The sequence below is a fragment of the Typopeltis vanoorti genome, chromosome 20 (assembly GCF_054136105.1).
Source record: "Typopeltis vanoorti isolate ZY-2024b chromosome 20, IOZ_Tvanoo_1.0, whole genome shotgun sequence".
Classification (NCBI taxonomy): Eukaryota; Metazoa; Arthropoda; class Arachnida; order Uropygi; family Thelyphonidae; genus Typopeltis; species Typopeltis vanoorti.
Genome location: NC_143568.1, coordinates 27,365,244 through 27,391,891, shown reverse-complemented (window position 1 = coordinate 27,391,891; position 26,648 = coordinate 27,365,244). Strand labels below are relative to the sequence as shown.

The following is a 26,648-nucleotide window of genomic DNA, read 5'->3' as shown; positions in this document are numbered from 1 at the left end:
CATTGTGTCTGATGCAGTTGCTGATAACTATGGTTGTACCACCACCTCTGTAGTCCAGTCTGTCATTTCTATACAGTGTATCCTCTCAGTTTTGGATTGTCTGCAGGTCTTAGATTAGTTTCATTAATTAGGATGATGGCAGGGTTGTATCTGTGAGAGAATTCTTGAAACTCCAGTGTCTTGTTTTTTAGGTCATTGGCGTTCCAAGCGGCGATCTGTAGTGGTCTGGAAGTAATCTACTTTTGTTCATTAACAAGCCTTGATAAGATAGTTTGTGTTTCTTTTAGAAATTTTTTTGTGTAGTTTGGTGAAGGGTTTGATTTACTGAAGTCTTGAAGCATGTTTGCCTATGAGGCTGCGATGACTGTTGTCATGTTTGGATGAGGTTGGTCCTGTTGGATATCTTTGGATGGGCGGCCTACTTCGGATTATGTCCTGCTTCGACGGTCGCTTTCCGCAAGACATATGGCGCAGAGGGTTAAGCTTGACTCTTTTCATATTCCCTGTTGTCTGTTTCGGTAGCAGTGATGCGAGAGATTTGTGAGCTATTTTAGCTCGCCCTGAGTGGGCAGAAGTGGTTACTCATCGTTGAGTATTAGGATGGCTTTCGGTCTTATGTTTCCAGTGGTCATTACCGTCATAGTTTCCGGCTTGCTGTATTAGTTGGTTTGGATGCGTAGATGTCTTCATAAAGAATTTCTCTGCTAGGGAGCGTAGTAGTGGAGAGATGTAGTGGATATTTATGTCCCAGTGGATCTGGGCGTTCCTGATGAACTATGGGGTATCCAGTATCATTCGCAGGCATTTGGTCTGTAGTCTTTGTAACTTGAGGATGTTTGTCTGCGAGGTATGGCTCCAGGCTGGGGAGCCGTATATAACTGTGCGATGGATCACTGTCTTGTACAGTAGAATTTTGTTTCTTGAGCTTAGTTTGCTGTGTCTGTTGATCAAGGGGTATAGCTGGGCGATTACTTTTGAAGCTTTGGTGCATGTGCTCTTGATGTGGCTGTTGAAGCATAATCGCTTATCGAGAATTATACCGAGGTATTTTGCTTCAGTTTTCCAGAGAATTTTGGAGTTGAACATGGTGGTGTCTCCTTTGGGGGATGCTCGTCTTCTTGTGAAGAGTATCGTTGTACTTTTCTGGGGGTTTAATTGTATTCGCCAGTCTGTAAATCATTTTTCTAGATACAGGATGGTGTCTTGTAGTCTTTTCGTTACGAGATGTGGTTGGCGGGATCTGGCTAGTATAGCCGTGTGATCTGCATAAAGGGCCATGGTGGATCTAAGAGGATTTTGAGGGATGTCTGCCATATAGATGTTGAACAGGATCGGGGCTAGCAGTGATCCTTGAACTCCAGCGAGGATTTTCAGTTGGGTTGAGACTGTTTCATTGATTTTGACTTGCATCCTCCTGTTTGAGAGGTATGATTTGATCAGGTGTATCATGTTTAGTGGAAATTTAGCGATGATAAGTTTGTAGAGGAGGCCTTGGTGCCAGATCTTATCGAAGACGTTTGAGATGTCTAGGAAGACGACTCCAGTGTGTTGATTGCAAATAAATCCCGTGGTGATGTATTCTACCAGTCTATGGGTCTGTTGGGTGGTGCTGTGATTTTGACGGCAGCCAAATTGTTCTTGTGGATTGATATTTAGTTGGTTGACATGATCTTGGAGTCTGATGAGGATGATTTTCTCTGCTATTTTCCCTAAGTTGGATAGCAGGCTGATGGGATGGTAATTTTGAGGTAGGTGTGGGTCTTCGCCTGGTTTGTGAATCGGGATGATGTCAGCTATTTTCCATGACTGGGGGAAGTGCTGCCATTTGAGGATGGAGTTTATGATGTTTGCCAAATGTGCTATGGCTTTGCGTGGTAGTGCCTTGATGACTTTGTTAGTGATACCGTCGGGACCTGGGGCTTTTTTGATCTTGAGATGGTTGATGATGCCGATTATTTCGCTAGGTGAGGTAGGCATTATAGGGCTTGGATTGACATTGGGACGATTTACTGTGAACCTGACTTTACGATGGATGTTGTATACATGACTGGTGTTTAGGTTCTCATATGCAGGACTGCATTGTTTCTCTAGATTTCTTGCTATGGCTTCGACTTTGTCACCATCTGTGTATGCAAGGTGCTGTTGTGCTTGGAGTGGGGGGGGGGGGGATTTGCGCTTGTTCCTGAGGTTGTTTACGAATTTCCATATGGAATGACCTGCTGTGGAGATGGAGGTGAGCTTGTTGTCCCATTGTTGATTCCTGTGGTTCTGGAGAGCTTCTCGGACAGATTTGTTTAATCTGCTGAGGGCTGTTTTGTCCTGGGGAGCACAAGTGTTGTGATATCTTTTTCTTTGTCTGTTTTTTTCCCTTATTAAGTCCATGATTTCTTCTGGGAGAGGATTTTGTTTGTGGGTAAACGTGGATACTGTGGCTGCTATTATGGCTTTATTGATTTGATTGGTGAGGTTCCTTATTGCCGTGTCTATTTCTTCCTTGGCTTTTATATGGGGAACCGGACCAATGTGTTCTGGTAGTACTTTTCTAAGTTTCTCCCAGATAATCGAGGTTTGGGGGTGGGTGACTGGTATTTCTTCCCTAAGTGAAGTATGATTGGGTTTTGGTCTGATGATAATTCGTTCAGTGCTTGAATGCTGTGCTGCTATTTGATGTTGTGTAGGAATGCGATGTCTAGGATGTCTGCTGTGCCAGTTGGGCTGTGGTTGGTTGGTTCAGTGGGTCCTGTTACGACGGCGTTGTTTTATCCTGTGTAGCTGAAGAGGATACGGCCATTTTTATTTGTGGTTCTGCTGTTCTAGGAGGGATGTTTAGATTTTAAGTCGCCATCGACGATGATGGATTCATTTGTGCCTAGTACAGCATCCAAGTCGGAAAATAGCAGGGTCTTAGCGGGGGAGTTGTAGGCGGCGTAGATTTTAAGTGTTCCAGTTGAGTTTGTGTGGAATTCGACACCGGTGAGTTCTAGGTTGGGGGGGTGAGTATTGCATTGTGCCTGATGCAGTTACTAATAAATATGGCTGTACCACCACCTCTGTAGTCCAGGCGTTAATTTCTATATATATAGTGTGTAGCCGCTCAATTTTGGATTGTCTGCAGGTCTTAGATGAGTTTCATTAATTAGGATTATGTCAGGGTTGTATCTGTGAGAGAATTCTTGAAGCTCCAATGTCTTGTTTTTTAGGCCATTGGCATTCCAAGCGGCGATCTGTAGTGAGTCTAGGAGTAATCTAGTTTTATTCATTAACAAGCATTGATAATATGGTTTGAGTTTCTTTTAGAAATCTTTTTGTGTATTTTGGTGAAGGGTTTGATTTACTGAAGTCTTGAAGCATTTTTGCCAATAGGCTGTGATGACTGTTGTCATGTTTGGAAGAATTTGGTCCTGCTGGATATCTTTGGATGAGCCGGCTACTTCGGCGTATGTCCTGCTTCGACCGTAGCTTTCCAGACTGTTTTTATTTTCCATTTGTGAAAGCTGGTATTTTGTTGTCTTTTGTTGGGTGTCAGGCAACTGGGGAGCCGTGAGCAATGGTGCCTGTTGGCAGGGTTGAGTGATCTGTTTCCTTTTGTTGTCTGTTTTATTCTTAGGGTAGTGACTGCAGCCTCTGTGGTTTGCCGGGTGGGGACCCCGCAGTTCGCGCATTTGGCTGGTGAGGGCCTTGGTTTTGAGCAGGTTGCTGTGGGGTGGTTTTGTCCACATTTGAGGCATTGACGGTGGCTTTCCAGATTGTTGTCATGGCATTTGTAATATTATGATATGGAATATTTAAAGGTGTATGTAATAATTTTAGAATTATACGGTATGGATTGAATATTTTTAATAAATTTAGTATGTTTTAATCAATATTTCTTATTTACATGATAAAACTAAAACAGAAGCTACTGTGTCACTTCAGATAGAAATATAATAAATTACTTCGATAAAGCTTGTAAAGCTTGTAATGTAATTTAGTGCACGTGATGTTTAGAAAATAACTGTATCAAAAAACTAAGAAAAAAAATATATATAGAATATTAATGATTTAATTATAATAATGAGTGTCGTTAGAAAAGATCCAAATGAATAAAATTGAGGACAGGTCGCTCTGTGTTTCTGTATCTACACACTAGTGAGAAAGATGACGTATTTGAATAATGCATTTATTCATGTGAAGTTCTTACAGTGAATATTTTATATTAGGCGGACTAATTCCAATTCTTTCCGCTAGGTGTACTTCACGGTAATGCGATTTCAGATGAGAAATACAAATCTTGTCCAGAGAGTAATCTATTTTGGTAAATAATGAAAATTAAAGAGGTGAAAGATATTTTTTTTTCTTTTTTTTGCCAAGAACAATGGAAAGCATTTTTACCGAGATAAGTAAAATCAATTATAATGCAATTTAGTTTGGGAACAACAAAAGAGCAACGATTCTTGGTACATAATAGCATTGTTCCTTTGGTCCGTGAATTTATTCTGAAAACTTAAGAATTGCCGTATTAAATTAAAGAATAAAAACAATAATTTAATTTTTGGAAATGAATTTGCATTACCTCATACGAATTACCAAGATGATGAGGAAAACTGTCCAAGCATCAACAAAGAAAGAAAAAAAGAATAGATTGGCGAAAACCAATTATGGAATGGTTTCTTTTAATGAAAATAAACTAATTGTTTACGGAAGGGGAAAAAAAAACAGATCCGGAAAAATCCTGCATTTATGTAATAGTGGGGTTCCGCTCGTGCACGTGCTCAAAGGATTCGGTTAGTCTATAAAGTGTGATAAAGTGCTTTCGGTGATTTCCTAGCTAACAATCTTTCTCTCTACTTTTCTTTCTTATTTTCAATAGATTGATTACTCCCCAGCTGGCGCCACCTGCGACTGGTCATTTAATAACTTGTTTTTTTTGTGTGAAAAGAGTACATGACAGGCGAAAGAATCTGACGGCAGGGAATAAGCAAGCGCGAAATATAATTTCTATCATGACTAGAAAAGTACCACTTGCTACCGTCTTTCTCCACTGAGAGTTTAATACCGAAGTCGAATCTTTCTTGAAATTGAGCGAAGAATGGAAATTTACTCTTTCGTGTTCTTTTATTATTATTATCATTATTATTCAAGTATTCTAATTAATCTAATGGCTATCACAATCTTTCTACTATTTCAAATCGCGTTTGTTTTATTGAATTATTAATACCAATTTATTTTATCGCATTTTTTAAAGTCTAATAGGCTTAATAGGCATCGTTGCTGATAGCATTTTCATCGACTTTCACGCTTCTGTTATGTCTATCTGCAAGATTAGTTTTACCAAAGAATCCCAATTCTTTTATGCGCATGCGCACTAAATATTTGGACGTTTGTATGTTATGCTGTGTAAGAGAAATGAAATATCCATAAAGCATATTTTATATCAACGAGGATTAAATCGCTTAAGCTTTTATTTCTTGCTGATATCAAGGGTCAGTAACCGTGATGCGTCTCATAGATACACACGGACTTTCTTCATCGCTAAATGAATAGTTGCGCTATCGATCATGACTCATTTTTGGCTGTGCAAAACGCGTGAAAGATGTGAACAGAAGATAACAGTATTTCACTTTTACCTTATACGTCTCCATCTAGTATAACGGAGTCACGGGAAGAAAAAGAATCTACCAAACTTCACGGGTAGATTTCTTCAGTGATTTTAAGTGATTAAAATTTATTCTTAAGTTAAAAAATCAATCATTTTAGGAACTCTTCTAATTGAACACACAGGTCTATCTTTACCAGGTTATATCGAATAATCGGAGGCCCAAAAGTATCCAATGATTGTGCACTTCATCTTGAGTAAACGTCTTGGCGAATTAAGTACACCCATGTATTTGCGAATACCCAGCAAAAAAAAGTTCCCTAGCATTCCTCTTCAAGATGCTTTATTGCTTATAAATTTTACCGCGGATGTAAATGCTCTTTACTTAGTACCTTCCAGAGTAATTTTAGGAACTCCAAGAGGAGTGGATATTTGTCGAGTATTTATCCTAGAACTGTGCTATTTATCAAAACATTTTGATCAATACAATGCTATCATAAGGTTGGTGATTAACATTACGTTCTGGTACAGTAACAAATGATTTTGTTTAACATAGAACAACACTATTCAGTGAGTAATTAGTGACAGTAAGTTCGATAAACGGACAGTGGTATTTCTTAGTAGAAACACGTTATTGTTATTTAAAAAAAAAAAAAAAAAAAAAAAAACACCTTAACTGGTGACTTAACTGCGTTATTGTGTTTTTCTTAACCTTTTGTCCAATGCTAAACGGAATTCAGGTCGTTATATTGTGAAGTGCAAAAAAAAAAAAAAACTTTTTCATATGTTGACGAATTCTGAAAAGAGTTACTTATGTTAAGGATAAAAGGTTATCACTGCCATCGTTGAATTTTATAAAATTAGTTGTTTAAGGAGAAAGAAGAAACCAATTTTGTATTTATGAATACTAATTGTCAAACTGTGTAATTAAGAATTTTGAGAAAAAAATGAAACAATAAAACACGATTTAAATACTGAAAATAAATAAATAAATAAATAAAACCACAAGAATGCCTTTACTTGTGCTACGGTGCTGGAAATTGGGCAGCATCCATTGCCTTCTGGATCACACTGTATATGTCCATCCATCCATGCAATTCTCGTTCGTCCGAGACTAGTTGAGTTCCCTAATTCACAGTTTTAGGCAGCCGGCTTGCCATTCTTCTGTTGCATCTCGTGAACACACATACATATATACCCTTCACCTCCTTACGAGATCGGCTAACTCACCTTCAGACGAAAAAATCCTGATATTCTTTGCGGCATAGACGGGACTCGAACCGATGTGTTTCCAACCAAAGGACCCGGCGAAACCAACTGATCTACGGAGGCTGGACTGTACATATAGTAGATCTGATTATCAGCAGGTCTATTCCACAGCTTGTGGTGGTTTCCAGATCTTTATTGTCTGATGATTGACTGTGGAAATATTACTGTTCTAACCCACGTGCTCTAGAATCCTATTTGACCCGAAAGATATCGCGCAAACTGAATTTAGTAGTCTTGTCATGTTAGCAATCTTTAATTAACTATTAAACATTTTCAGAAACTCAGTCTATGCTTTCATGAATCTCCTCACCAGAAGAAGTTAATGCATTATTGACTCATTTTAAAGAAGACCGATAATAATCCCTTTAAATATGACTATAGTAGGAAACTTTTCAACCAAGATGTGAATCAGTAACAGCTGAAGAAATACTAGTTCTGTCGCGTTTATTTTTTTTATTCTGTTTTTCAGTTTCTTTTATTTATGTTTTTGTGTATTGTCCGTTCTTCATTTCTTCCATTAGCTTTTTATTTTTTAACACGCTATGCAAACGTAAGAAGTAAACAATTCCGTACGCAAAATTAATCCAAAGGGTAATAATTCATTTATTTGTAGAGCAACTAACGTCCGTCTGAGGTTAGGACGCCATCTAGGGATTAAAGCATTGAGGATCGATGCTTGTCAACAACAACGGGACTAATCCCAAGATAAGCAAGAAAGGGAAAAAAACAAGTAACCGAGACCCAGGTGACCCGTTCGTCAGTTTTGTGTTCCCAGTCAATCTATTCCTTGCCGTCCGATTTCTTGGGTAAATAACCTGGAGCCTGCCTATCTCAAGCAGCTTGCCGTTCCCATGGCAATGGAAGTCGTTGCCTAACCTTAAATCTAAGGCGCCGGGAGGTTGCGCACTTAGTAGACTACAACACGATTCACAACACTAGGAAATTAATAATGGGTGGGAAACACGTTTTGAAAGTGAATGCTTTTAAAGTAATAGCTTGCGATATATTAGACGAATAACTGCGAAGTACTTGATACAATTCCAAAAAATTTCATCTGTTACCATAACAACTTCCCAAATGCCCCAGAACTTTCGTATCTTATCATGACACCTTCATTATGGCCAGAAATTTACTTTGTAATCTTCAGTTTATAACTGCAGGCATGGTTGGTCGAGTGGATAGCATCTCTGCTCTCTAACCAACTGTGGATTCGAATGATGTTTGTGAAAGACTTTAGATGATGATGAATTTCAATGCTCAGTGCGATTTCACTGCCTTGTTCTATCTGCTACCTTTGTTAGTGGGTCTCAAAGTGGCAGTGTTTTCCCCAGAAACTAGGATTTCATTCAGTAAACGAAGATACCGTCTGGAAGAACACGTGCAATTAATCGACATAATATACTGGCCTCATAAGCCTTAGTTGTTTCGTCTATGACTCCAGATTACTCAAATAGCTTATTAGGAACCTGAAGTGGCTTTGAAAGGTACCATGTTTGGTCTCTAGATTATCAAGCTAATAGACTACCTTCGGTACTATAGGTTTATAACCTTTCGTGTATGAATTCACATAAAAACTGTTAGCATTTCATCTATAATCATAACAACTTGATGACTGTCCAAAATTCCATCTGTTACCATGACAACTTCATAAGTTTCCACGTATCATCTATTACCATGGCAATATCAGAAATTTTATGTTACTATAATAACGTGGTGATAGTCAGTTATTTCATCTGTTACCATGACAACATGAGACATTTCATCCATAAAACTTTACAACGAATAAAAGTATACAAAGAGATACGCATCGATTGCTATCGATTGGTTGATTTTTGTGCTATAATATGCGCGCGTGTTTTTTTTTTTTTTTTTTTTTTTTTTACTGTTAACGCGTCGATATCTCCAGTTGACAAAAATTGGTCCAGACAACAACCGACGATGAAGAAGTTCTTTCCTTATGCGCTCTTCTACACTTAATTTCAACCTTAAGAAGAACCAAACACGCTAAGGAGTGTCCGGAGGGAGTCTCACATCAAGTTTTACAAGCACAGCGTCCACTCTTTTTGAATATTTCATGACCCATTCGATCGGGGGATCCCTCAGGGCCTCCATTGAACAGAAATGGGTCGTTGGAAAGTAAACGAAGATCTCGCGACCTCTTCTTTCGTTCCTTGGCCTTTTTTGCCTTTTAAAACGTTGTTCGCATCTTCCTTGGGGAATTTGTGTTCGCTTGTTACTTAAAGAAAACGTATGAGTTTTAGGAATTGCTCTTTGATGGAAAAATAAAGATGGTTGCTCCCTCTAGGGAACACTATTCTTACTACCGGTTTTCTCCAAGGCAACTACGGCATAAAAGCTAGAGTGCAGAAGAGGCCAATAATGTAGTTCGCATGGTTTCAAGTTCATTTGAATGCAACACAGATGGAGAAACTTCTTAGGACCAGCTGGCAATGATGGTGTCATTGGAAAGGTTGGCTATTAACTTCGGAGAGAGGGAGGATGAACGAACAGGAAAGTGAAGGAAGAGGTATAAACGAGGTGTTAATATTTTGTGTTAAAATATTAATTATACATGCTTGGGATTTTTAAACTTTTATAAAGCTGTATTGATGAGTTTTTATAATTCATTTTAGTTTGATTTTTTCCCCTATTTAACACGGGATTTTTATATATTACAAAAATATAATTATTTTATTATAATAAAAAAATGCAAACAATTATTTTAGTACAGTTTTATATTATTATTATGTTTGTTAAACGAAAATACGAAGACAGTCGGAAAAAATAATTTGATGTAGAAAGAGGAGTCATTTCCATTCATCGTAATGGTTTGTTTTTCTTTGGGAGCAGCTTGGAGATGAACGAGTTTGAATTGAAGAGAAAGAGATTTTCGCTGGTGCAGTATATACAGCTCAAAATGCCTGTCTTGATGGATAGAAATATGAGAATAAAATGACGCTGGCTTCCTGTCAAAGTAAAAACGAAATCCCATGGAAAAATTGCGCACGGGATGATCATTATGAAAAGCATAAAACATTTTAAAAAAGCGACTGCAATAACCCATGGACCTGAACTAGCACAGCTATCTATGCTGAGTTGTTTGGGTCCTTAGCTAAATTACCTTGAAAAAATAATCCTAAATCTGCACTCTTTTTTGTCTCCTTTCTCTTAATCTAATTTAAGGTTTTCTTATATTAAACACGGTGGAAAAGAGTTCACAGCAGTCTAAATTTCGAACACATTTTTCTAACGTTTCTTACTCATTTTCTGCGCTTTTGAATGCCAGTACTTGGCAAGAGTAACATCATTCATGAACACAGACATTGTTGAGGTCATGAGGTCACGTGAGCAAATAATAAAAGGAAATTTGTGTCTTTTTTATTATAATTCTCCAGGCATCAAAATATTAATAATCATATCAAATACAATCCACTTTTATTTAGTATTGTAATTTAACTATAGTTTTCTTTTTAGTTCCTCATATACGCTCCTTATTATGACATCATTAGATGATGTCATAATAATGATGTCATAATAATGATACATCTAATGATGCAGTATAATGACATCATCATTATACTGCATCATTAGATGTATTCTTATCAAATTTCCGTAACTGCTGAGCTAATCGATGTCAAAGTTTTAGGGACAAAAACAACCTGAAAATTGTATGTAAATAATTTACCGGCTAAAATTATTTTTTTTACAAGCCAATGTTTCGCTATAGTCAGCAAAGACAGGGAGTGATTGATATCCTGTATTGTTAAGGTGCCTCTGATAATGTTTTTTTTAAGCTGGCGAAACGTCTGCTTTTAAATAATTAATTTGTCAGTAAATTATTTATTTGCATTCCAGTTTCAGATTGTTTTTGTTAAAATGTAAAAATGTATTTTTGTAAAAATAAATAACTTGTTTTATTAAAGAAAAAATGTAAACATAAAGTGCCGGTAGATGGCATTGAAGTAGTGTACATTTGCCCAGGGCATACTAAAAAACAGAGATACCAAACTGAAGTAACAGTAAAAAAAAAAAAAAAAAAAACAGAAAAGGGAAGAAAGAAGAATGTGGAGTGCACTAAAAGCCTACGAAACAGTCATATGCCAGTGCGAATGTAAACAGGAAATTCCGGTAGCGCTTCTTTGCTGCTAAAATTGTTACCTTGTGAGATAGTAAAAAAAAAGATGGGACGAGCAGGGAAGTGGATACAACACATGGCTTATGATAAGAATCAGATCACGTATGTCCACGACAACACGCTACTTTAGGAAGACGATTGCTATTGCACGTGCAGTCACTCCCGCAACCCCCTAAGTAGCTGGCGTATGATGGCATGAGCTACTTTGTGGGGAAGAGAACGGAAAGAAAGCACAGACTGACGTTTTATAAACGAAAAAAAAAAAAAGATTTACTTTGACTTTTATTTTCTTGAAACTGTGTCTTCAGAAAATTCTAACAGTTTTCTTGTACAGAATCCTGCAACAGTAATTTGATGCCCTCTGAGATAAAGTATCTTGTTTTTTGTTTAAGTTCTCGCATTCAGTCTGAAGTTCTGCATGGCAGTTTACTTTTTAGGGTGTTTTTTTTATTCGTCTCCTCTCTTTTTTTTTCTTTCTTTCCTTCTTTATCTTCAGTTATAGGATTTCTGTGCTTTCTAGTTTTAAGTTATTGTTTTTAAACGCCAAATCTATCTAAGCTGAACAGTAAAATTATACTTTTGTAACATGTTTTTGTCTCTCTGTTTTATATTTTAATGCTTAGATTAATACAACCAGCGTAACTCTTTTTGGCTTTCTTTTATCGGTTTCAATTAAATATTTATAAACTTCTCGCAGTGAGATATCTCAGCATATGCATTATCAGATTTTTCATTTGTTTCTGCCATGGGACAAAAAAAAAAAAAAAAAAAAAAAAGATAATTTTCATTCTTTTGGAGGAAATTTGACATTAGTTATTTATAATTTGAATTTATTTATCCTTACAGTTATTTTCATTTTTCTTCTTTCCTAAATTATATATCTGTAGATGCATGTTGAACAGGCTTCTTTTTCCCTTTATTTGCTGCAGTAACAGTGATTTAAGACTGTTATTATTGTTTATTAATATTTATTAAGATCCGAAGAGTTTACACTGATGGAGAAAAATGATTTGAAATCTTACATGTTTACAAAGAAAGTAAAATATTAACTAGCCCATATGTGTTGTGGAAACGTGAAGATAAATCACAAAATAGAACAGTATAAAGAATTGCATACCTGTTTAAGTTAATAAACTTGAATATGCAAAATGAAAACATGAAACTAGCATACATTAAAATATTATAGCATAGTATTAATTAAAATAAAATTAGCTAGCTTGCAACCTCCAGCATTGTTGGCTGGATCCGAAATCGCGCGAGGTCCAGTACAAACTTTGTACTGGACCTCGCGCAACATTGTGATTAACAGGAATTTCGATTTTTCTGATTACAGCCTGATCCACCAGCGATTCAAACACGTGTCCTGACACCACTATCGTATTTCCAGTTATTAATATAAGAGATGAGTTTCCGAATACGCACAGCTAAAGGACACTGGATCCATTATTTGAAATCTTTGTAAACAACTTCACGTAAAACTTGTCTTACTTATCTGAGTAAGTCGCATAAGAGATCAGTGGCGCTTGTCGTCTGTATATGTGTATGTTCTATTTCATTCGTAAGCTGGTCTGAAACATTATCTTGGCTGACACGTTCCTCTAAAGTTGCCATTACTGTTTAAAGATGCTGTAGATGAGTAAACCTTCACAGATGAGATCTTCTTCCTCTTGGTTTCGTAAGTTTTCCATAGGCTGATATACATGTACATCTTTTTGTATGTGAAACCATCTTTAGTTAAAAAAAAAAAAGGTGTCTAAAGCGTTTTCCATGCTTGGACACGATAGGAAAACATTACAAGAAAAGCATGGTAGGTAAAGACCAAGACGAATGAAAAAATCGCTACTTCTTGCAAACGGCATCTGTAAATAGACTAGTTACTGCGGACTTGTCGCCAAGGATTTAACAAAAGTCTAAGTGCCATTTCAGCAAGTAAACTGGGTAGAGAACCAAATGAAGAAATCAATCACAGTTCTGAACCTGTTTGAAATTTCTCTCTCAGTAACACGAAATTCTGATTGTGAAGGTTAGAAGCGTAGAATGTTGTCTGCTAACCAATGACAAAAGATTGTATTTTTTTATGTGGCTCCTACACACGAAAAGTTTATTTGTGAACGAATAGTACATTCGCACCTCGGTGAATTAATTTTTTTACAATTTTGTGTCATTTATATATACAGTTTTGTAATTTTTATTTATTTTTTACCTGGTCCGTAAATCTTGCTCTAGAGACCAAACATGAACTTTTTCAAGCCACTTCAGGCCTCCAATAAGTCTCACAGTGTGCAATGAAATGCATCTCCCACCTAAGGTCCGTTGAACCCAAATTTTTGCTAGTCCGTAATAATCGGACGCCACAGTTTGCACCATACTGCATTGGAATATATTTTCAAATGGTTTGCGATGATGGTAAATCTGTCAGGATTTCAAGAATCTTTTGCTAGGGAAGTTAAAGATGCGGTTTTGTTTACTGGTGTGATGTACAACCAAGCAAGATTAATTTATTCTCTGATACTGACGTTTATCTTTCAAATAGGCTCATGCATTTGTTGTTCACGTCAGATTTCGTGATCAAAATAAATATTGACTGCCATATTGCACATCTCACAGCTTACTCATTACCAGTGAGAGTATTTACTACCTGTAAATATCCCCAAGTCACTTTATGAATGCGAACTAATTCTCTCCTGTACTACACCCATGTTGTATGTACAGGGTGGCCATAAAATAACTTTCCCTTTTTGGAGGCATCTGTAGCTAAAACTAATACACGGAATGACTAAATTTTGTATTGAGACTTTCGAAGGCATGGGGAGATGAATTCCGAGAAAAAAACATTTAATACCAAAAGTCGCCGATAGGGAAAATTTTGGCGTTGGTGGAGTCGAAAGCAGTCAAATATTTACAGTAAACGCAGGTAAAAAGGATTATGCAAATTTTACTGTGCGTACGTGACAGTAGCGCCACCAATTCCACTTAAAAATGGGTTGGGAACGTTCAGGCAGTTATTCGAATGACTGACGAATTGTGCTCAATATGCGTCCTACCTTGCCTCAGCTTGCTTCACTCGTTGTTTTACCTTAAACAGTGTAATGCAGTAGCGGCCCTTCGGGAATTTAGAAGCCTTCATAACCTGTGTACAGGTCCTATGTCAGCTGTAGCACTGAGAGCTACGATTAAGAAGTTTGAAGAAACTGGATCACTACAAGTTAGCCCTGGCAGAAGACGGAAAGCAGTGCAAGAAGAGACAGTAACAGACGTTGCTACTGCGGTGTTCGACGATACAGGGACCAGTAGTAGTCCCTGTATCTCCCCATATTCGACTGCTTTCGGTAACGCCAGCGCCAAAATTTCCCCTACCGGCGACTTTTGGTACTTTTTTTTTTTTTCACGGAAATCATCTCCCCATGCCTTCGAAAGTCTTAATATAAAATTTGGTCTCATTCCATTTATTGGTTAAAACCAATAAACGCCGGGACTGGCTTGTTAAATGGGTTGTCCGTTGTGTGGATCCAGTCGTCAAATTCTAATGTTTCATGCAGTGTGTGTGTGTGATGGCATTTCTTCTCTACCGTTCCCCTGTATAATTATTCTTGTTGTAAATATTTCTTATACAAATGAAGTGTGACAAATAAGGTACACCAAAAATAACTCGCCAACTGTAGGTTTGATAAAGAGAATTTGCAGAGTATGAGAAAAACAGCTGAAATCTGGCTTAATAGGTTGCATGTTAGATATCGAGCACTAAGGAAATAAAGTAATCTACGTAAGTAGAAAATTGGGTCTTAATGTTCGACGGATATCAAATAAGATCCATTAAATCAAATTTCCTTTTAAGAGTGAATGCACATCGAGAATACAATTACTAACGAATTTAGTAGATATTAAGTGTCACTGCTCTTGGAAGAAGAGCAAATCTTATTTATCGTTTCCTGTGTACCGAAACATTTACCAGGCAGAGGAAGCATCGGATTTATTATTTGAATTCAACTCTCTTGATATAATCAGCCAATGAAATCCCATTATTCTTTTTGAACGAACAATGAAGTTCTTGAAACCAAACTTTTACCGCAAACAGTATTCAAAGCGGTCAGTACTGTCTTCTTACTTTCCATGATCTGTTTGCTATTTTTTATGCCATTCTTACCACAAAAGTTTCTATAGCACAGTACTAAATGTCAGAGTTCCCGGATGATCCAAGGATTGGGTAATCTGGGAACTTGGCTTTAGAGGCTCAGCGCAGGACGTTTTCCAAGACATTCAATCCGATAATCAGGATGATGGTCTCACACCGCGCAACGAAATTTATTTCCTACATACGGATTCGAATTCCTATAGTGTGTTAGTTGAAGTGTGGATATGCTTTAGGTCCGCTGCTTGTTGCAAGCATCTATTATTAGCGGTGCATTGAAAATAACAACACACGTGCCCCTCCAGCTGATAAACATCTCGGTTTGGGGAGAGGAGAAGGTAGAAGAATTTTTTCTGTCCGAAACATTGGATTTTACAACCACAAAACAGAGAAATCACTCCCAAGAACACCATCCGAAAAATATGCGAAAAAAAAAAAAACATGCACACATTTACGGACCTAATAAAACACGCAGTAAACTAAACTTTTAAAGCACGAGGCAACTGTATTTGTCCATATTCTATCTAGGAAATGTTTAAACTTTATAGATCGCGTCTTCCATTTTCGTTAGGCTCAATAGCCTGTCATAGTCAAGCAACTTGGCTTCTTTGAAACAAAGTTTTTGCTTATGATAGGACGGATAACTCTACTACCATTGTTTGGTCTGACTGAAAATTGCGTGTGTTCTTCCGGCTAATTTGCCTGTTTTTGATGAATGAAAAACTCCAGTTTCCGAGAGGAAACCCTCCACCTCCGTCTGAGACCGGATAATTCACTTTCAGTTGAAAAAAAAACTAAAAAAAAAAAAAAAAGGTTCGTTCTTCTCAAGCTAAATTCTTTCCAGCCAAAGGACCTCGTTGATAACTACTGAGCTGTGGAGGCTTCTGAATTAAATAAATGAAATGGATATAGTAGCAATACAACAGACGAGATGGATAGCATAAGGCAATTTGAAGAAAGATAACATTTTTTACTACATTATGGTGGAAAGAACTCAAATAAACATGAACTTATTACAAGTGTCATTATCAGGTAAAAATTATGGTAATCTGCAATTCAATTTAATGCTTTTAATAAAAGAATAAGGAAGGTAAGAAGAGAAGCAAATGGTTCACGATGAGTTTTATTTATGACATGAACTGCAAGCAATCCTTGAAAAAATACCGCAAATTGATGCAATTATTCGGAGATTTCAGTGCAAAAACTGGAAAGGAAGAAATGTCTAGAAATCATCTAGAAATTTAATAATAAATAGTACTTTGTTTAAAAACAAAATTTGAAAAACAAGAGAAACACAGAAGAGAATGAAAAATGTTGAAAACACCCAGAATCATATCAAGGACAGCGTAAAAGTATCAGCAGAAAACTCAGTTGAAATTCGCAATGAAAGAGCGAAAAAATTATTTAATGAAGAGTAATTAAGTGCCAATTAAAAAAAAAAAGAAGAAGAAATTGGCTTAATTCATCTGATATTCACCCAAGTACAAGCGGAGAAGAGCAAAAAAAGCCACTAAACAATAAAAACGAAAAGTTATACGCAAACAGATTGAAGAAATCCAGAAAAATTTAAGTTAAATAAATCGAAGAAAATTCTTCTTTGAATTAGAAAGAAAAAATGAATAAAATATTTAAATATTTTTAAATACTTAACTATTGGGAGGATATGTATGAATCCTTTTTTATCGTGTTTAATTCTATCGGAAAAACTCTCAATATCTATCACACTTTTTTTTTACTCGGGCAGTGTGGATAGTTATTGTGCGATGTTACCTATAAATATGGTGGTTCGTTCTATAATAATTTTATTAAATTCAACATTTATGAATATAAATCTTATTTATTACTGAATCGTCATGTTAAGTTCACATATTTTGTCACCCGGTTTTCATTTTGTTAATGCCTGTTCTACTATATCATTGATGGTTGCTACATGCAAACGTTAACCATCTAAAAGAATACCAAGTGCATCTTCCAGGAAGATGCACTTGATATTCTTTATGAAACGAGGAATGTGTTGTATGTAGTAGATGATTTTTCATTGTTTGGAACGTAACAGTTATCCAAGTTTTAGGATTCTTTCTCCACACATTCATAGCTAAAGGAATCAAAAATCTAGATTGTGAATCCCCTGTTTGAAATCTTCTTTTGATATTTTGAACAATCAATGATTTGATTGTTCAAAATATCTACTTATTTAATACTTTTTTCATAAATTGTTGGTGATTTTGAAATACGTGTTTCATTTATTATTTTTTTTAAACTTAACCAACTGCGCACTGCAACTATAAGGTAGGCCTGTGTTTTGACTTTGGACGCCGTGGAAAAATCCTGATAAAAAATTCTCAGAAATGAAGTCCTACATTGCCGTTCAACTCAAGATTTCTGCAACATTTCCAAACTTCCAACTTTGAGCAATATTAAACCACCGAACCTGCGCAGACAAAATGCTCTGATAAAAAAAAAAAAAAAAAAACTAAAAAAAAAACCAGCAATCTCCTGTTGCCGATACATGCAGCCTCCACTAATACTGGCTGAAGAACTAGTAAATAGCAATTTCAATGTTAATTCGAAATGGCTAGAAACTTGGAAAGAAAAATCGCCAACAGACTTAAACAAGTATGTGGACTGCAGCATAAGAGCCTACCCTGGTGATCTGAGAGACTTTTTTGAGGCAGATCCTTTAGCTCTTGATTGGCTATCTGAACTAGACTTACCATTTTAGACTTTTGACTGAAAATAACGAATGAATTTCCACGAATTTCATTTGTCATTTCCGACCCTCGTAATGACACTAATCACTTCCGATGCTTTTTTGATCTGCCACTTTGTTGACCTCTTGGTCGGAATATTATTTCAGCAAACGTTTTGAAAAGGGGGTTATCGATAGTATCAAAATAACCATCTGCACAAAACCCGTTCCTTGGAACTACACATCATCTTATCGCACCTACACGCATTTGTATTGTGCACAATGCAATTCACATATTAAATTAGTCTAGCTCATTTCTTTAAAAAAAAACGAAAGTCTGCCCCAATTGCTCTTCCTTCAATCTTTCAAATCATACACAAAACCATTAACAGCAAGTTTCTTTCCTACTTAGAAGTTTAGCAACTCCCAGACAGTAAAGACGAGGAACGTGTGATCAGTGACCCTTGTGAAGTTCATCATTCTCCATTCTTTTACAGAGCCAAGTTAAAATCTGACAAACCTTAAGCAACCACTTCTTTTTTTTTTTTTTTGAAAATGAAATGAGTTCGAATCCAGTTCGTGGAAGCAAAAACCTTTCTAATAACTATTCAACTTATTGGACAAAAACGCCGAACTGCCTGAGCAATTGGTTTCCTTCGAAACTGCCTTTGGCAACGTTTGAAGATTTGTTTCTCGGGTATCCATAGTTGATTACTGTGGTTTGTCGTGTGTAGGATTCCATCTTCTATTTGGGTTGACTTTTTACGATCTGAAAAAGAAATAAAGCCGCAGTGCATTAGAAATGGGATCATGACTTCTGAAAACGCTGTGTGTGTGTGTGTGTGTGTGTGTGTGTGTGTGTGTGTGTGTGTGTGTGTGTGTGTGTGTGTGTGTGTGTGTGTGTGTGTGTGTGTGTGTGTGTGTGTGTGTGTGTGTGTGTGTGTGTGTGTGTGTGTGTGTGTGTGTGTGTGTGTGTGTGTGTGTGTGTGTGTGTGTGTGTGTGTGTGTGTGTGTGTAGAAGAGTACTTGCAGTTCGTTCCAAGCTTAACAATGTCTATGGACTAATTGTTCCCAACCATTGATCAGCGAGGACTGGTGAAAACAAATTCATGAACTCAAAGATATTGTTCAGACAAGAATCTCCTGACCAACAGGCACTAGCTTTTCTGAATAATTGAACGAAGAATAGTATTATGGATTTAAGAAAGTTCTTATGTAATCCTTAAATGCGCATTATGTTTAATTTTCAGACTCATCCTCCTTTCTGATATTTCACTTCTTATTTGATTAAGCATATTTTACGAGTAAGCAACTGAACTCCAAAGATATATGCTTAAAATCTTTTATTTGAGCATTTATTGGAAGAGGTTAGCTGATGGGAGTACACTGCAGTACTTTTTTAAGATGCGATACTTCCTATAGATCTTTAAGAAATATTAGGATTTGCTGCTTGAGCGATGTAATCGGTGACATATTGCTAGAGCTTCGCATCCATGTTTTGAGCCAATCTATGTGTTCCTTTGAACTCCTCATTTACCTCTTCTTCTTGATTATTTGCAATGGTGCTCCGGAGTAAACCCGTAAGTTACATTTGTATTTTATGTTTTATTTTATATTTGGATTTTAAGGACTTCGCAATGAAGGTGACAACAGTCTTATACGGAGGATACAGCATGGGTTATCCTCCAAGAATCTTAGGTTTTCCATCCCTCAAAAAAAAGGCAAACCAGCCACCGAACACATACTTCATTAACACGCATAATATACTGATCTCATAGACTTAATTGCTTTTACCATAATTCCAACGCATCTCCTGTTATTGTATGCACCTTCTGTGTGATGTTCTTTGATAATCAATCGCTGGAGGCGACAGAATTCTGAACTGTACAATAAGTCAGCTCTCTGCGCTTGTTCGAAGTTTCGAGTACGGTAAAATAAGCCAATGAATAACTTCTTTTTGTTATTGTTTCCGTAGAGGCCTCCAGGACGATTCATCCTCCTTTGGTTTGCAAGACCTAGGTTCGAATTCCGTTTAGAACGCAAAGAACCTTCATAAAGGTTTGTGAACTGAAAATGAATTAGCGGGTTTCTTGATAAATGGCTTATTATTTCTCAACTGACAGAGCATATTATGCAAATAGAATTAACTGTCGTATCGTACATTAATTAGGTTTCTAAGGTAAGAACACAGGTATGGTCTTAATGGGCTATTGAACCGAACATATCAAGTGGAAAATTTTATTATCATTTAGTATTGGGTAATAAGTAAATGAAAATGAACTTTGTTGTTGTTAATCATAACGAAATGGTTTGTTCTTCTCAATTAAATTGCAGAACAAGTAAAGTTTAGCAAATGTTCAATTATTAATATTTTTATAGAAAGTTTAAATGGCGTACGAAAGCTACTAGCTGATGTTTAGCGGTATGAGTTCCGAAGTTCTTTGTTAATGACTACTCAGACCAGTGTTTATTTAAATATGTGTTAGCGAGTAGTCATTTTCAATCATTTTTTTTTCTTATTGCCAGTGTGTTGTTTTTATAATTAATCTTGGCGGTTGAGTTGCAGGAGATACGTTGATGGAATTGAATTCAAGGGAAATAACTAATTTATGGTTAATTTAATCTTAGACTTGCCTAAGCGATAATGCCATTTGGAATTTTAGTTTCTAGACAAATAACTTCTTCGGAAAATGAGGTCTGAGGTTTTCCCTGATGAAAAGTAACTTCGTCATTTCTGGACACTTTTTCATGGAAATGTTAAATGCAAATTTAATTGATAAAAAAGGGAAATTTCTCTCTAAATTTTAAAATTTATGGATATTAAGTTTTAAAGATTCGTGGAATTTTAAACAGCATGGCGTAGTTTTAGAAAGGAAAAAGAAACATCAACGAAATACACTGGGTTTCCATAAATTAAGGAACGAAGAGGAAAAACACGATAACTTAAAAATGTATTTTATGCAAGGCTGTGAAAAGCAGTACGATACCTAATGGGAAAAAACATCCACAGAAATTGTAAATAAATAACTGAATTCAATAACAAATGAGTACATGAAGACAACCGGCCCAAAACGATAGGTCAAAATGAGATTGTCAAAGAGCTTCAATGTGGTCGCCAATCCCAGCAATACAGCGATGTTTCATACTATTTATAATGATAGCCAGGAACTCAGTTGGTAATAACAAACAGTACTGCTGAAAAGCTGTCCTAAATCTCTCAACGTTTTGGGGATGGAGGTTGAGAACAGCAAGAGGTCTACCTACAACATCCCAGACATGCTCAATAGGATTAAGGTCAGGAGATCTGGCTGGCAAATTCGTACATACGATAGACTATTCTCAGAGATATTGGGCCACGAGCATGAGGATGAGCATTATCGTCTTATGGTACGCGCATACGGATGAACACAGGAGTACAGGACCTCATCTCTATAAGCTGCAGCATTCGCTGTTTCGCTAGAAATCACATAACAGATAGGTGCGTCCATTCAATGAGATGCCTCCTCATCACATTACCTCAACCATAAGTGTCTCTCTTTCACGGATATTAGGGGGAATGATAGGTGTCCCTGGTTTTCTATCCAGATCAGAGGACGCCTGGTAGCATTTTCTAGAGCACATCCGTAAACAGTACCGGCCTCCATTGATTTTGGGTCTAGTTGAAGTGGAATCTGACACTTTTCAAACAACTGAAACAACCGGAATGGGGATCGCCTAGCATACATACCACCTTCACGAGGTCTTCTGCGCACAATGGAAGCAAATACTAATGTAGGTGAATCACTTACAGATCGTAGGTGATTCTAGGTGGCATTCCTGTTTCGGCAAGCAGACAATCGGAGATTGGTCGCCCGTTGTGTTTGTAGCCAGCCTTCTCTGTGGGATGCTGCTTGTGATTGTTGCAGTTGGTTCCACAGTCTGTGAACTATAGAATGTCTCGCATGTCCATCTTCCCCCGACTTTGGCCGTTCTCTGGTCTTACGATGGCTCGCCACCTGAATTCCATCAGTTAAATGAAAATTCTTGCAACCATATCCAAGAATTTTGCTATCACGAAATGCCTTGTTCTTATTCCAGACACGAAATAGAAAACCACTCCAAAATGGCCCCTTTTATGGCGTGGCTCATTTGCATATACCGTTGACAATGCGATAACCACACCCAGGCGACACCTTTTGCATAATGTTCCTGACTTTCAGATGTTTTTTCTTCCTTTTTTCCAACTAGTTATTGCGATCGTAGCAATCGTATTTTTAATTTTAAAAATGCCATGGGAGTCGACTAAAATGACAACTAAAACAACTAAAATGACAAATTCCAGGAGAACTTCTCGCGGAACACTCATTCACCTTCCGCAGAACACAGTTTGGGATACCCTGGCTTAGAGGATAGTTTGAAATATTAGCGACTACTTTACTATTTATATTTTAATGGTTGGTTAATTGTTTATGTTGTAAAACATTGCGCAATGTTTCATTTCAATGGAGAGATTACAAAAAAAAAAAAAAAACGTGACCTCGGGAAAAAATAAAATGCGAGAATGATTCTCTGCTGAACCGCCTCGTTTCTTTAAACAGATGTAGATATAAACAGATTATTCTTAATTTTCTTAAAATCAAACACCACATCAAGTCTTCTAAACCAAAAGCCATTTACGAAACTGCTTCCTTTATCTTCTTCTTCAAGAAGGAATCCATTCAACCAGATTTGTTGTCAGTAAGTTGGATTATTTATAATGTATATTGCTTTTTTACCATTAATGTCGAACTGTGGAATATTGTTGATAATATGATAAATTGTTCTTTTTACAAGACGTATCTAACTGATAAAAATCATCTAAGAAGAAAATTCTATCTTTATGATCAAAAGTTAAGAAATAAAAATCCACACGAATAAAGTGGTGATGAATTTTTCAAACTGTTCTCTAAGCCAAGCTGAATGAAAATAATTCTCTTGGAAAAGATTTTGGTTTTGCTTTTACTGCTTATTATATTACAAAAATTGATATCGGATTGTAAAAACAGCAACTGAACACTCATAAAAAATTTCGTTAATGATATTCGATTAAAAACCTCATCTACTCCTAAAAATCACATTACTGAGATGTAAAAAAGGCTCTTTACATCTAAAAAGGAACCAAAGAATTTTAAAAAAGAACAAAGGAGAGTGCCAGTGATGAATCTTATTTGTAAACTGTGTTGTGATCCAACCCGACAAATACATGAACTGACAACTAATTTAGTTCACAAGATTCATTGCTGACGAAAAGAATTAAAAAAAAGATAATTAAATATCTCTTCATCTTTTAACACTTCGATAAATGTCATGATAAATGTCCAAATACATAGCATCATATTGGATCTATCAGTTCGTTCGTCAAAAATTCAGCTGACTTTGTGCAAGAATTACCAGAGGTGAGCATTTCCTCATATGAAGTGTTGTAGCCAGTGTTTAGACATCGTTTTATTATAAGTCAGTGTACCCATAGAAGAATTAGTTTCTCCATGAATGTCTTCCCCCCCCCACCCCTATCCATTATTGCCGCTATATATTCTAATTTCTCAGGTGGAATAACAGCTCAACAACAAACCGTTTGGATTAGCTATGGGCATGGGAAGTTTATTATCTCCATCAGTAGATTTTTTTTTGGAAAATGATGAAGAAGAATTCCTCTCTCAAACTCATTGCAGATGATGACATTTTCATCATCTGCAAACATATTTCTGATTTAATTAATTTCCTTCTCTCTATAAATTCACATCACCAAAAAATAAAATTCACCGGAGAATTTGAAAATGGCGGAAACTATCTTTTTCGCATATTGGAATTCTTTTAAAAATCTGTCAAAAAGTTACTCATACAAGACGCTATCATGTAAGATCCCTTCATCGTCCTTCACAGAGGTTCAGCATTATTCACACCCTTAGGTAGAGAGCATTTGCTATGAAAAACTAGATTAAAAGGAAGGAAAGAAGAAATTGAGTTATATCATCCATTCCTCCTTCACAGTTATTCTGAAAAATCTGTGTGCAAACTGACATTCACGGAAAATCCATCTTTTCCATTCATTGCCAAACTTTCGTTAATGCCATGTCTGAAGATATTTATCTACTAAGATCATTACACTATTAAAATAATAAATTATGTTTTGCTTACACCCAGAACATTAAAAGTCTTTTAAGATTGCCAGAAAGATAGCAACTCTTTCACAAATCTCTAAGACGCTACAAAATTAATTGAGCATGCTGTTGACAATACATAGGTCAAACTAGCAGAAATTTTGAGATCAGAAAAAAAAAAATCTTATCATCATCATAAAAGGAAGGAAAAATCAGGCCTAACCTCTTCAACAAACCACAGCATGTAATGAGATACAGCCATAATGCCCTATTTAGAAGAGAACTTCTCATTTGGTGGATTCCCAAAGTATCCACCAGTGATTCATTCACACAATTCCCTTAATACGAACCAAAGATTAATTTCACACTTGTCTGGAATTAGCTAATGCGATCTCTAAACACCTATCTCAATAATCAGTTGATGAGACTCCCAAAGAAGAGTAATACACGCTCTGTTTATAACTCTGGCTTTTATAACTCTGTTTATAACTCGTTTTTTCTATAATTGTTTATGCTATTAATGGTTTAGTTTCAGCTTCTGTGCTCTTCATATATATAGCAAAATTAATCAACAAAAGTAGTCGCTTAGGTAACATTTAAAGACATTAAAAAATCCCAATTTTATGTATACGTAATTTTTTTTTTTTTTTGTTGGGCTCATATACGAGAGGTTGGTTGGTCAACCTATAGCACTTTATTACTGTATATGGGTTTACAGTATATGGTACCGTATAATGCAGTAGTACATTTTATTATTTTTTTTTCAATTCTGTTACTTTTGGAGATATCCGTTAAGTGGATCATGTAAGTCCTTAAATTTAAAGCATTAAATTACATCCGATTCTCAATGAAATACAGATCAAGGTCTAACTTTTTAAATTCAAGTTCCAAGTAAGATTTGTTAAAGCTTTCAGAACTTCCTGAGCAGTCCCAACAGATTTCTTGTTTATGTATTGTTTGGTTCGCACGTACTAATTTCAGACGCATCATTATTTTTATCAATTACAACACAATGAAATCAGCATCAATGGTATAAGATCTATACGAACCTCGATAACTACCGTCTCATCGTCAATAGAAGCATACTCAAAAGAGTTAACTGCATCTAGAGTAGAAATACAGCTTCGCAGTGCAACCAGATCATATTTTCATCTAAATCAAAAAACAAGATATCTGCAAAATCATCCCTCAGATGAACTTCATTGGTCGCCACGTTAGTTAACTCCCACGCTTGTAACTATTAATGAAGTTTTCAGTTCTAAGATGAACCAGACATAACTCAAAAATCTTTGAATATTACACCTACATGACATTACGTCTTCATAACAGCAGTAATTCAGAAATACAAAACTTGGTGAAATAACATTTTTGTTTTTATTTGTATATCATTATGATTCTTTTTTGTAATCTCACCCACGCAAATCAGAAAGCCGACAGCAGTTAATACTGCGAGAATGCTGAAAGTCAGACAGTCAGTGAACTCTACTGTAGACGCCGACCATAGAATTTTTTAAGCCACTTGAGCTCTTCAATAAAGTACTTGGTGTTTCACACAGAGCAATGAACATCGCCTTCTAATTAAAGACATGAACCTCCAGAGCTCAATTTGGTATAGACGAGCCCTTTGTTTGGAAAGATCCGGGTTCGAATCCGGGATTAATTTTTCTCCCGGAAACTCAGTTTTTCGTTCCTTAAAGGAGGTAAACCGGCTCATGAACACATAAATGTACAGGCATAAACACCTGCATTTAGAGGGTGCACCAAAGGAGTGGCGTACGGGCTCTATTACTTGGCCATGTCTCCTAATCAGGGGGGATTTACTCGTCCTAAGAGCGGATAGTTGAAGAAAAAGAATACCTAAAGACATTATAGTGGAAATCGCATCCACTGCTTATAGGCTACAGAGCGGAGCAAGAATCCACCCGGTCCATCATGTCTGAAGTTGTGTATTACAAACCGTTCTACAAATCGTGTGTACTACAAGCTGTAAGTCTAAACAGATATTATTAGTAATAATGCAGTCACTTTTTAATAGTGTGCGTATAATTTTGCTCCATTGACTTGAAAAAGAATGCAGTGATTTTTGACCTTCTAATGGAAAAAAATTCCACCTGTTAGATTGTCGATACTGGCCAGAAAACATTCAGCAGAAAGGAATATAATAATGGAAATAAAATACATTTTTAACAGAAGTTGCATTTTATGTTTTTTGTTTTTTTTTATCCATTTTTTTATGTTTTGTGTTTTTTCTTTGAAAAGTACGTGAAGAGATGCTCAAAGAGAGAAAGAATATACTCAGATATGTATAAGGAATACTTGAAAGAATAAAAAAACATCAAATAATAATAATAATAATTTTATTACTATCATTATACTTACACTGTTTATTATTATATTTGATTCCACTTAGTACAACACAGAAATGTTAATTGTTTTGTGCTATTTACAGAAAATGGAGTTTACGAATAGAAATAATATTTCATGCTATCCTGCTCTAAATAGATGTCTGGTAACTCGATCCCAGGGGTTTGGTTATTGCTGTAAACGTTGCAGACGTTCTATGTTGTAAACTCGGTAAGTGTAGCCTGCGTTTATTTATTTTTGGTATGCGATGATGTTATTAAGCCTTGCAAATATCTATACGGAGAAGGCAGAATGAGCGAATTCACTGTCGTGATGCATAAACCAATCTCCAGGGCGCCATTTCCGGTCGTTTTCGCTCTGTCTTCTAG

At 36.3% G+C, this 26,648-nt stretch overlaps 1 protein-coding gene across 10 annotated transcripts in view; it reads left to right on the top strand.

The window, feature by feature from the left end:
• Positions 1-26,648, top strand: part of LOC150095297 (CYFIP-related Rac1 interactor B-like) — a 587,095-nt gene that overhangs the window by 253,593 nt on the left and 306,854 nt on the right. For all 10 annotated transcript variants that reach the window (XR_016550081.1, XM_090410586.1, XM_090410583.1 and 7 more), the window contains one exon: positions 26,366-26,490. The gene's annotated coding sequence lies outside the window, so the exon portion shown is untranslated. The remainder of the gene's footprint in view (positions 1-26,365; positions 26,491-26,648) is intronic.